The sequence below is a fragment of the Saccopteryx bilineata genome, chromosome 1 (genome assembly GCF_036850765.1).
Source record: "Saccopteryx bilineata isolate mSacBil1 chromosome 1, mSacBil1_pri_phased_curated, whole genome shotgun sequence".
Lineage (NCBI taxonomy): Eukaryota > Metazoa > Chordata > Mammalia > Chiroptera > Emballonuridae > Saccopteryx > Saccopteryx bilineata.
Genome location: NC_089490.1, coordinates 383,596,376 through 383,609,869, shown reverse-complemented (window position 1 = coordinate 383,609,869; position 13,494 = coordinate 383,596,376).

Genomic DNA, 13,494 nt, shown 5'->3' with positions numbered 1-13,494 from the left:
TATTTTGACAGTTTCTATAAATATATGGTTAATTCCAAAGTTCTGCTGATATGTAAATTATATGATTTAACTTAATATTAGCCTGAGATATCTAGTTCTTGAGAAATGTTGGTAGAATAACAGTTGTCACCATACGTTACCCAAAATTTGCATTATTAGCAGTTATATGCCAGACTTCCCTAGGGACATGTAATAAAATATTTTTTATAAATGAAATTATCAAAGCTATAAAAAGTAGAAATAATCCTCTAATGAAGCACTGTATACTTCATTCACCATCAACAATCATGACCATTTGCTAACCTGTTGCATGCATCCCTCCCTCCTAAATTTATTTTAATGCTGGAACACATTTAAGCATCCCCAAACAAAATGTTATTTCATAGGTTCATAGATTTCATTCTTTCAAAAATCATATATATATATAAATACAGACTTCTCTTTATTTCTTAACCAACATCATATTATCAATTAAAAAGTTAACACTACTTAATACCATCTAACATCAACCCCATATTTAAATTTTTCCAGTTGACTAATTAAGTTTATTTTACACTTACTTGGTTTAAATCAACTTCCATTCAAGGTTTAAGCATTACATTTGATTATTATGTTTTTAAGTCTCTTTTATTCTATCAACAAAAGTGGTCATCATCCTAACTTTTATGCTTCTGTTTTTGGAGATACATTTGTTTATAGAATTTCCCATATTTAATGTTTGACTAATTGCTTCTGGATTGTATTTTTTAAATATGTCTCTATTACTTCAATTTCTGGTAGATTTGTAATTAGATCCAGAGGCTTGGTTAGATTCAGATTCTGATTTTGAGGGTAGGATAACTCACACATGGCCACATAGACCTGCTTGAATCATTTCATAAAGCACATTGTCTGATTGTCTCCATTTGTGTTGCTGAGACTGAACTGGGTTCAAGAGGTGTCATCCTACCTTTGCGCTATGCTCCTCACTCCTACTTTCACATTTTACATGGAGTTCTTATGTCATAATGGACAGTTGGTATGGCTAAGTGACCTTTTAAGGCTTTAAATCATGGCTCTGACAATGTGGGCCATTATTTTTTCTAATGTAGAATAGGAAAAGAAATAATCTGTTGTTATTTTATAGAGCTTTGGTGTAGCGTTCTATGCAAAACACTCAGAGAGTAACTGGCACATGAAAAGTCTCTATAAGTATTTGCTGTACTCATTATCATTGCTAAACTCCCATGTTAACTCATTTCCAAGGGCTTCCACATTATTACATGCACAGTTTTTCATTTTACTTTTTTTAATAAATAAATTTTTATTAATTTTAATTGGGTGACATCAATAAATCAGGGTACATATGTTCAAAGAAAACATGTCTAGGTTATCTTGTCATTCAATTCTGTTGCATACCCATCTCCCAAAGTCAGGTTGTCCTCCATCACCTTCTATCTAGCATTCTCCGTGCCCCTCCCCCTCCCCCTCCCCTTCTCCCTCCTTGCCTCCCTCTGCCCCCCATAACCACCACACTCTTGTCCATGTCTCTTAGTCTTGTTTTTATGTCCCACCAATGTATGAAATCCTTCAGTTCTTGTTTTTTTCTGATTTACTTATTTCACTCCGTATAATGTTATCAAGATCCCACCATTTTGTTGTAAGCAATCCAATGTCATTATTTCTTATGGCTGAATAGTATACCATGGTGTATATATGCCACATCTTCTTTATCCAGTCTTCTATTTTTTTTCTTACAGTGATTAAAGCCTTTAAGCAAACTCTTGGCCAATACAGCAAGAATCCATAAAAGAGTAGTGTCCTTAACATGTTTACCAAGTCCAAGTTGGCTCCAACACCATGCCAAATCCCTGAAAAATGCAGTACAACCCCAGTTCATTCCGTTAGGAGCTGGCACAAGGAGCAGGAGTCCAGGAAAAGTCCACATCCAGGAAAAGTCCGCATGGCACTGGAATTGTTGTCACAATTCTATACTTCGCAGCTCACGTCCAAGTCCCAACGACTGCTGCTTCTAGCTGGTAATGATTCAGGTAGACTGGAAAAGCCATTTGCAGTATGTGTGGAGATGGAGCTTCTGTTCTCCTCTGCCTGGAGAGATGAGATCAGATTGCTTTTCCCTGAAGCTCTGCGACTGTGGCTTGGTAAAGAGAACCTTGGGATACACTAAGCAGTCTCGGTGTGGCTTTTTCAGTGTTCCTTGGTTGAAGAGTCCTCTTAGTTTAGTCCAAAGTTGGTTTTTCCAGATGATAGTTCTTAAAATTATTTTGTAATCCACTTTGGTTCTGGGAGGTGGATTTGGTACTTCCGCCTACTCCAGCGCCATCTTGTCTTCTTCAGTTTTTCTTTTTTCTAACTCATCACTTCCCACTCTGGTTTTAAGCAAATTTTGGTAAAGTGTGTCAAAATATACTTTGAAGGTTTAGGAATATTGGGAGAAAGAAGATTTATATCAATGCCCTGGGTCAATGCAGAAGTGGCTCAAGTCATATAAGAAGCAAATGAAGAATGACTATCAATAATTAAAGGAGCAAGAAAAGAAAGCTAGCAATATGAGGACATATCTGAGACTGCCAACAATATCTAGAACTACTGGGAACAAACATGCTTCTCATAATATATGGGATTACAGTTTGAGTATTAACAGTACTTAATAGTTAAGTCTTGAATCTTAAAGATTTAATGAGTTCAGCCCACTGGAGAATTGCAGCAACTGATGTGTTCACCAAAAAATTTATACAAATGGTATTGCCAGTGAAAAGTTTTAATCCTGTAATTGATCAAATGTTTAGTACTCCACCTCATCCCTGGTTCATCTTACAATGTAAAGTCCCAGTGTGATAATATTAGAAGATCAGACCTTTGGGAGGAAATTATGAGAGAGGATGCCTCATTAATTGGATTAGTAACATTATAGAAGAAACCCCACAGAGCTCTCTCAGTCCTGCAAACACTGAGGACACACATCACTATCTTGAAAACAGATAGCTGGGTCCACCAGACAGTGAATCTGCTGGCAACTGGGCACTTGATCTTAGACTTCCCAGCCTCCAAAACAGTGGCAAATGTTTGCTGTTTAAGTCACTCGGTCTATGGCATTTTTGTTATAGCAGCTGGAACAAACTAAGACAAAGTTCTAACTAAAAAAAATAATATTTCTAAACAAATTGTATAACAATTTGATAAAAATATTATAAGGTTGCTAAAGACAAACCAGAGTAGAATTGAAAGTGCACAAAAATTGAGTTTCTAGGAGGTATTGATTTTGTAAGAGGAAGAAAAAATGTAGTGCTGTTTTTGCTAGAGGGTTTCTTCTTGTTATGATCCACTGGTTTACAAACATGGTACTGATCTTCTATTCAAACTTCAAAAAATTAAAGTAAACACTAGGAACATATATATATGTATATATATATATATGTCATAATACTGATGTGCAAGTTTGCCTTTATTAATAGAAATGTCTGGGTTTCTGCAGTTTCCAGTTTGTTTACATCCATTACTTTGTTCAATCTTCAGAATGATACCATGAGGATGATCGATGAAACTGTGCTCAGTAGAGGCAGATGTTTGCCAGGGTCACATAGCTGGTCCTGTCACCAAAAGAGTTGATTTAAACAAAGAGTCTTGAATTAATTTCAGTGCTTTCACCATGTGCTTTCACTATCACACCACTAACTTAAAATTAATGACCAGTAAATTATTAAAAAATAAAACAGAAAGTGCCCACAATGTAAATTAAGAAAGAAGAGATTAAAAGGTTAAAAGATGGGTTCAAATAAAATTTTCTGTTGTTATTTTTTAATTTTCTTACATGAAAACAACTGTTAACTATATAATATTTTTATTAACAAAAATATACATGCCTGACCACATATTTACTGACATGGTTATAGATCAAATACATTTTAATATTTATTTTTTATTTTTTGCAAACAGCAAAATAGTGATACAAAATATCTCATAAAATTTTAAAAACATTTTTGTAAGAAATAAGGAAAAAATCATTTTAACTTTTAATTGTATTTATTAAATACATTTTACATACATGACATAAAGTGTTTATGAACCTTTTGAACCCTGTATTATATATTTATAATTTATAAAATGTAACAGAGTACATATAGCTTTGAGTGGCTTATATTTGAACATTTTAACATTGCCAATATTTGTTCCTTTGTAAGACAGAAAAATTTTCTAGAACTTTTCCACCGTTCAGTATTTCAAGAAATGTTCATTTCTCGGTGTGTAGCTCTTTCATGCTTTGAAGGAGCATCTGTCAATTTCAATCTGACCTGAAGGACTTAGAGTACATGCTTTCTTTTTGATTTGCTATATTACAAGGAGGCCGCTGAATTGAACTTGAGTAATAATTTGGAACCAGGCCATAAATAACGCTTTTTTTTTTTTAGTTAGTAAGTTGGAGATCATCAATTCTCTGTTTTTTGAATTTTGAATGGAATTAGAGGTCTCTTTAGCAATTTATCGACAATTTCTCTACGTGCAATTTAATAGTCTTGGCATTATAGAAAGTTTGAACAAAACTGTAATATAGAGTTCCTGCCCTAAAGAAGTTTCTACTTTAAAGGAGAAGACAAGTGTGAAAGTGTAGCCATAGCAATGTGAATTAAGCTATAACTTTGTCACAATTCAGGTCATGACAGTTTGCCCAGTGAACAGAAGCAATAAATAAAGTCTATGAGCAGAGAAATTTCCAGTGAATCAGGCAACTTTTTTAAGTTCTGCTCCTACACCAAAACATAAAATAAGATAAAGGATGTTTTATTTATCAAGGTGAAATCTGAAAAGCTCCTTCCTAGTACCTTGTATGGTGATTTGGCATAGAAAGTTTTTGATAAATATATTGGGATTTAAATAGATAGCAATATGCAATCTGTACCTTGAAGTAACAAAACTGCTCCCAGAGGCTGGAGCTTGACATTGTAGCATCAACTCTTCACAACATCTTTGAAATTAGTGGTATTAAATCTATTTTATTGATGCAGTAGTTAGATGTTCAAAAGTTTTTTTGTTTAAACCAGTTCCTAGAGTCTAGACAACATGCCAAAATAAGAACCCAGATAATTTAGACTTGAATGTTTATGCTCATTCTACTGAGGCATTCAGTGTTATTACCAAACATTTTTTATTTAAATGTCTAGGTGTCATTCATTTGCTTTTTTGGTGCTGTGATATATTGAATGCCTCCATAGAGGCTGTCCACATAGCCCTCAATAGGAACGCCTTAAAAAGACAGAATTCAAGATTATCCGATTGATTTATAAAAAGCTAAGAGAGGAACTAGGAGAACCTAGCATGTTTTTCCTATTTGGAACCAATCTTTTTTTTTTTCTATGTTGTTTTAGAAAAAGACACTTTCAAGAGAATAACCTCAGTTAGGGTAGTGCTTTTTGTGATGGCATATCAAGGAGCATATGATTACATGCAGATATTATGCATTAATATTAATAAAGGGAGGAAACACGCTGAACTTGGCTGCCGGTTGCCCATCTCCTGCATCATGGGGCATCCTCAGGGTCTGAAGGGTGGCACAGGTCTGCTCCTCCTCCCCTCCTGCCTTCCTACCTGCTTGCCTTTCTGTATAGTTTCCTTCATTCTCTCCCTTCTCTCGTTCTTTTTCACTTCCTTACTCCTTTTCTTCTTAACCTTTTTTTCCCCTTATACTTTCCATTTTATTCTCTCCTTCTCTCTCATTTTCTACATTCTCACTCTTCTTCTTTTTCCCTCTTATATTTCCCACTCTATTCCCCTTTAAATTTGACAATCTTTTTTTTTAATTCTACAAAGTCTAAACCACTGTCTTTCTGAATGTTTGTTTCTCTTCTACTCTAGTTTTCCCTCAGACCATTTTATAAAGTACATTTACTTATTTGTTTATTCACACTTATAAATTTAATATATGATTAACATTAAAAGTCAGTATAGAAGAAATAAAGCACCAATACTTGTTGTTGGAAAAGCTATTTGGTAAATAATTAAATTAGGTTTTTTTCTCTCTAATGACCACATGTCTACTGGTTATCTTTCCAGCCCCAAAGATCTCCCCTTCCTTGGTAACTACCCTTCTCCTGGTTCTTTATTTTTTTAACAATAAATTTTATTTCTAGTACACAAAAAATTATTTTGGAAATCAAAACTTAATGATTTATGAAAATACATTTTATTTTCAAATATATGAAGGAGATGAAACAATTACAATAACAGGAAAAATAATCTTATAACAGACCCAGAAAAAGTGATTGTAATTAATAATTAAGTTACTGATAGTGGTCTGCTTAGGCCATTTTTAAATAGTCCAGTAGTGGCAAACTTGATGGAAACAGTTGCATTTAAAGAAAAGTTTCTGAAAGGGCAGATAAAAGAGAGTAAAACTTATAGCAATCACTTTCTCGCCTCTGATTAGGCCAAAATTTGCTTTGTGTTGCTGATTGTTCTTTACTAAAAACTGCCATCCATGAACAATGCTTTCCATTTTTAGCACATTTAGAAATTATGTAAATTAAAAGAGGAGGCAAGAACATTCCGGCGCACTTGAGTATATCTCAGTGTAATGACCACAATTGTCCTATTTATCTCTTCAAACTGTCAGAATCAGACACTTCCAATGGAGAGCCCAGATTAAAAAGGCAAAGGAATCATAAATAAGCTTGCTCATCCTTTCTGCAGATGACTGTCTAGCCTTTTGTTTATTTTATTTTTAATATACATGTCTGGTGGAAGATAATATGGGCCTTGGAAGGGATAATGAATAGGAAGTGCATCCATTCATAATGGTAAGAGTGACTTTAAGTATTGAGGTTTTTAAATTTCATTTGATATCTGAAATATAGGATTTTCTGTATTGGATTTAGAGCTATCAGAAACCCAAGCAAATAGCATAGGAAAAAGATAGTTGCTTGAGGTATGAATACATTCTTCAAGTCAAGAAGTAAATTTTTCTTGAGATATTGTAACATTTTACATGTTGTGGAAAACTGTATTTTGGTACTAGTATTATCTTGCTAAATTTGTATCATAACTAGAGCATCAGCATGAGCAGGTGGTGGCGCAGTGGATAGAGTGTTGGACTGGGATGCGGGATACCCAGGTTTGAGACCCCGAGGTCGCCAGCTTGAGCGTGGGTTCATCTGGTTTGAGCAAAGCTCACCAGCTTGGACCCAAGGTCGCTGGCTCGAGCAAGGGGTTACTATGTCTGCTGAAGGCCCAGGGTCAAGGCACATATGAGAAAGCAATCAATGAACAACTGAGGTGTCACAACGAAAAACTGATGATTGATGCTTCTCATCTCTCTCCGTTCCTGCCTGTCTGTCCCTATCTGTTTCCCTCTCTGACTCTCTCTCTGTTTCTGTAAAAAAAAAAAAAAAAAAAGTAGAGCATCAAACACATAAATATGATAAAACCTTTTGTATGATAAACAACTTTCAATGCCTACCCAAAAACTATCACACATCTCTGATATTCTTATCTCCTTCAAGGAACTGCATGTAATGGTTGAAGTGCTACAGCTGTCTTGCAGTCATGAGGATGACTTTTAATGCCATGTTTATTGTGGCAAAATGAAGAGACAGAAACTTTAGAGGTCTTAATGAATCTCTAAGTTAATTCTGGAACTGTTCAACTGATTTTTAGTTGGGCAAGATCAGAGGTTGCAAGAGAATTGTGAGAGATGTTTTTTCTTAGTTTACTTTGAATCCATTGTATTCCTATGTTCCCGGAGGACAGTTTTATTTCTGCAACAGAAACTTGAAAAAAAATTATTGAATTTTGTCAGTTAATAGGGTGGTGACCTTTGATGATTCCTGACACATTTCCTTGGATTGCTGCCTCAGTTCTTTGTTGTTGTATAGTAACATTTAGAACAATTCTAACTTCTCTGAGATACTGGCAGAATCGAGATCCCAGAGCCTTCACAAGGACACTCTATATCATATTCTTACGGGAACCTCTACTCCTTCCCTGGCTCACTTTTCCTAAGCCTGCACTCCTGATTTCCAGGAGAGCTTTCCAAATTATCTACCTGCATCAATGTTCTTGTATTAGGTTATGCTTTTAAGTAGACCCCCAACTAATACACCCTTTGTCAAATATATCTACTGTCATAATTTTAAGAATTTTAATTGTATAATCTTCAAAATCATTAAAAATATTCAAATTAGCAAAGATCTGACTTTGCTTGTTTAAACTAGTTGTAGATTAACTGCTGTTAAGGCTTAAAGATTTTGCATTCTCTCATGAAGCAGGATGAGTGTACCACCTGCCCATAATAAAATTATTGTTTATTATCTGTCTCTCCTTTTAGGATATATGCTCCATGAGATCAAGTTTTCTTGTATTTGTTTGTTTCCTGGTGGTTTTATTTCTTATGGATTGATGCTTGGCATTGAATAGTTTCTCAATATGTAATTGTTAAAGAAAAGAAATAAACTATTTCAGTAGACAATGTTAAGTGGTATACCAGCAATGATTCCAGTAAGAAATATATATGACATTCAGAAAGATTTAACTAAAGTGAGACTAATAAAACCATTTAGAGTGAGGTAGACCGAGTTAAGAAAACCAACAAATGATGGCGAGGCACCAAGGACATAAGCCAAACATTCTTTCTCTCTAGACCTGAAGGATCAAAGCAAAGGTCGGTTGTAACTGGAGCCAAGGATGATGGCTAGCCTAATGGATCTGTGACTGTAAGGAAACCAGGCTAAACAAGGCGGCTGAAGGAACAACAAGTAGACATCTCTCTTTTATTTTTTTCTTTGTAATCTCCTCTTGCTACCAACCATTGGCCAAAAGATTTGGACACTGGAGAGCAAGGGAGTATAAATGATGCACTGTGTAGAGGTCAGCCTCCCGAGGGAACAAGCAGGGCAGCAAACGGAAGAAAACGGATCAGCTTGGAGAGGGAATGGGAGAAACGGAAACTAGACAACACAAGGGGTAAAGATTTTTTAAGTTATTAATGAGTCTTCTTATTTTTTATGTCCTTCTGCCCAGTAATGTTGAGGTCTCTAAATAGGTCACAAAAAGGAATAAGGGATAAAAATCCACTTGAGAGATGGTGATGTGTCTTTCCTATATAGGGGGAACACTGAAAGCAAGGAGTTTTTCTTCTTATTCAGTATGAAACTCTGGGAGATAATATTGCTGCACCAAGTGGGCAGGTCCATTAATTTAAAATGAACTGGCATAGCTTTGCCTGACCTGTGGTGGCGCGATAGATAAAGCATTGCATTGCCCTGCAATGCTGAGGTTGCCAGTTCAAATCCCTGGGTTTGCCTGGCCAAAGTACATACAGTTAGCAACTTCTATGAGAAGCTGCTTCCTGCTTCTCCCTCCTCTTTCTCACTTTCCCTCTCTTTCTTTTTCTTTCTCCCCCCCTCTCCAAAAATCAATAAATTAAATCTAAAAATAAAAAAAATGAAGTGGCACAATTTTGTCAAATGGAAAGAGAGCCTGAGTTTAGTTTTCTTCCATTCTCAGATAGTGTGGATGCAACCATTTCTTTGAGGAGTGATGGTGACATGGGAGTTATATCAAGATCTAGCTTGGAAGGACGGCAGAAGGCGCTCATAGGATGGGCAATGTGGGCCTTATGGGCAAGAGCTGAATTGCTGACTACAAGGACTAGAGCTATGAATGTCACTGCCAGACCTCAGCCAAGTGATAACTATAATAAAGCCCAATTAATCAGAGAGTCTCCCTGACTAAGCTGATAAGACAAAATCAACTATTAGATTAGTTTAAGTGATATCAAAAGAGGACCCGAGGATGGGCTCATTGTGCTTTAGGAGTCCTCAGTCCAGAGAAGAGCACAACACACCTAACTCGGCTTGGAGACCTTTTTCATTTGATGGCACGTGTACAGGAAGCCCGGCAGACACCATCTTGAGGTGTGGAAGGGGTAACGTAGATCTGAAGCACTATGTATTATTTAGCCCAAAGAAAGTAATCTCCTTAAAGTATATCTCAAATTATAAAACTAAACTGAAATGACAAGATTTGACCCTCCCATAAAAAACAAAATTAACATTAATTCCTTTTTACTCTTCTTGTCCAATGGTGGCATGGAGTATACAAGAGGTGCCCATGAAGGTGGTATTTTGGGAAATAAAAAATTATGTATTTAAAAAAAAATCATATTTTCTGCATTTGACTCCACTAGGCATAACTCTATAATTCCATAAAAGCTAGAAATTCTATTTAATGTTATAAATCATATATATACGCTGAAGTATGTGCATGTTTAAACTTGTTCAGGCTTAACTACATATCAAGTTCATTCTTGTTTCTGTCAGGTCATTGATTTGACATTGATCTGATTTGATTATATTTAGATATATGATATCAGCTCTCATATTGAGGAAGTAGACAATGCAAAGTAATTAGTCACAAAGCTCTTTTGTAAGCCTCCAATATAATGAACTCTGGGCAAATTAGCTCGTAAGCATAATATCTCCCATTTTAATTTGATTTCTGTGCTCCAGAATTAGGAAGGGCATCCGTAAGATCCGTTGTTATTTTGTCCAATATAATTAGTGGGTCAGCAATTTGATCTTGCCTTGATGACAAAACAATTATCTATGGCATCCCCTTTCCCATTTAGGGAGAATAAAAGCCTGTGCTTCCTACGGTTTCTTTTCTAATTAAGTCGAGTCAGTCCTGTTTTCACAGGGATGGAACGAGCAAAGCATAAATGTCAGAACAGAGCTCAGTGTGAGAATAAAAAATATCCCAGGCAGGAGGGGTTACAATCATGGCCATTGTGATTTTCTGCTCTCATATTGCGACTCTCCTGCCTCCTCTGTGTTGAAACGGCCAGGTTTTTATTTCACCTCCTGTGATGTGGCCACTCAGTCTCTCCTCCTGCCTGGCCCACGTTTGCACTGTGATCTCCCCAGCTATCCTGGTGTGTGTCTGGTTGTTTCACAATTCCCCATTCCCTTAGTTACTTGAGTGAAGAGTTTTTCAATGGTATTTCTCTAGAAAACTCTAAGAAAATAGAAATCAATAAAAAATGTTATAGCAATTTAAAAATTCACAGGTTGATAGTGCACAGAATTCTTAACTCAAAGCAAAATAAAGTTCTCTAAAGCTTTGCTCATATGGTAAAATGTTCCAAGTAGGTGAACCACCATCTTCTCTTTTCATCTCATCTCTGCATTGCTGAGTTGCAGGAAAAGTTCTCCTCTGACATGGACAATAGATCCCTATTTTATGGCAGGTATATCTATCAGTTATGACCAGAACTAAATTTGCAGAACCAGAGGTTTTTAGGTGTCAGAAAAACATGGGTGCAGATATCGGCTGTGGCAAATTTAGCTGTGTGACTTTGAGCAAATTCTCTGACCTTGCTGACTTTGTTTTTACCTATATGACAGGAATAGTCATAGCAACTTCATAAATAGTTCTAGAAATAATGAAATAATAAAGTTGATTAAGCACTTAGTGTGGTGCATAAAAATAGTAAAAGCTTAACAAATGAAGATTGTTTTAGATTTAGTTTAAATCTCTTATTTGTAATTTTCTTCTGGAGATTATTGTTCTTCCCTAGGCGTGTTTGGTGTGAGGGAAAGCAGAATATGGCATTCCAGAAAATGCCACTTTGGTGCAGGAATTATTTTGCACTTAAGGCAATCAGGGCCCAGTAGACTCAAGAAGAGCTTTTCCCACTTGAACAGGTGATGGCGCAGTGTATAGAGCATCAGACTGGGATACAGAGGATTCAGGTTTGAAACCCCGAGGTCACTGCTTGAGCACGGGCTCATCCAGCTTGAGCAGAGGCTCACCAGCTTGAGCAAAGTTTCACTGGCTTAAACATGGGATCAGACATGACCCCATGGCTGCTGGCTTGAGCCCAATTGTTTCTGGCTTGAAGCCCGAGGTTTCTCTGGCTTAAGCAAGGGGTCACTCACTCTGCTGCAGCTCTCAAGGCACATATGAGAAAGCAATCATTGAACAACTAAGGAGCTGCAACGAAGAATTGATGCTTCTCATCTTTCTCTCTCTTTTTTATTTTTATTATTATTATTATTTGTATTTTTCTGAAGCTGGAAATGGGGAGAGACAATAAGACAGACTCCCGCATGCGCCCGACCGGGATCCACCCGGCACGCCCACCAGGGGCGATGCTCTGCCCCTCGGGAGGTCGCTCTGCCACGACCAGAGCCACTCTAGCGCCTGGGGCAGAGGCCAAGGAGCCATCCCCAGCGCCCGGGTCATCTTTGCTCCAATGGGGCCTTGGCTGCAGGAGGGGAAGAGAGAGACAGACAGGAAGGAGGAGGTGGGGGTGGAGAAGCAAATGGGCGCTTCTTCTATGTGCCCTGGTCAGGAATCGAACCCGGTCCCCCGCACGGCAGGCCGACGCTCTACCGCTGAGCCAACCGGCCAGGGCCTCATTTCTCTCTCTTTATGTCTATGTGTCCCTCTCTGTCTCTCTCTCTGTAAAAAAAAAAAAAAAAAAAGGAAAGAGAGAGCTTTTCTCTTTTCCCTGCTTAAAATTATTTAGATGGGGGTGGAGCTGGATCCTGGAAGAGAGCTAGTAATGGAGATATTTTATGTCACAAAGACTTATCTGTATGGCAGGGTGTTGGGTAAATGAGTTTGTAAATTTTGTATTTTTTTAGTTTGCTCACTTTTAGTGTTAAAAAATGGCATTGGGCAGTGCCAGGTATGAGTCATCTATAAAATTGCAAATTATCTTCCTGCTTGGGAAGGACCATTGTCTTGCTAATGTTTGCTGGAGGAGTTTTTTTAGCCAGAAAGTATTGAAAAGAGAAGGGAGGGAGCCATGTTTTTGCAGAGTTTGTGCAGGGAGAATAGAGAGAATGAAGGTGTACAGATGGAGACCAGAGGTGAGGAGTTTTGTGAGCTCCGCTAAGTCTGGTGAGGCCTTTGATTCTAGGGGAAACCAGAAATATTCTTCTGGTTGTGGAATTGGATAATGTGTCAGGGCTTTGTGAGCTCTGAATGAATGAAGAGGGAAGTGTTTTCTCTGTGTGTTTGCTCATCAGCTGGTATAAGACTTGAATAAAGAAATGGCCCACCATTTTTTGCCTCCACTGTTTCTTTACCATCTGTCTGAATTCACTGAGAACCTGCATGTGAATGTCAGTGATGGCTGCAACTACTGGCCATATACAGGGTAAATATTTATTCAGTAGACATTTGATCTTCTCATCTTCATGCAAATTGTCATCCTTCCCTATGAAGCCCAAAACTTCCACCTCCCTCTCCTTAGCTCAAGACAATATAAAGGCCTCAATTACCTGACTGCCAGAGGTCTTATATTTTTATGGGGCTCCCATACATACAGATTTTGTTGTCTTCTGTTAATCTGTTTTGTAGACAAGTTCTGCAGGGGGTGAGGATGACGGAGATGCAAAGACCCAACTGCGGGGACCAGGTTCAGTGATGCAGATCTACTTTGTTAGAAAGTAAGCTGGCTTATATACATGAGTTCAGCCAATAGGATGTTACAGT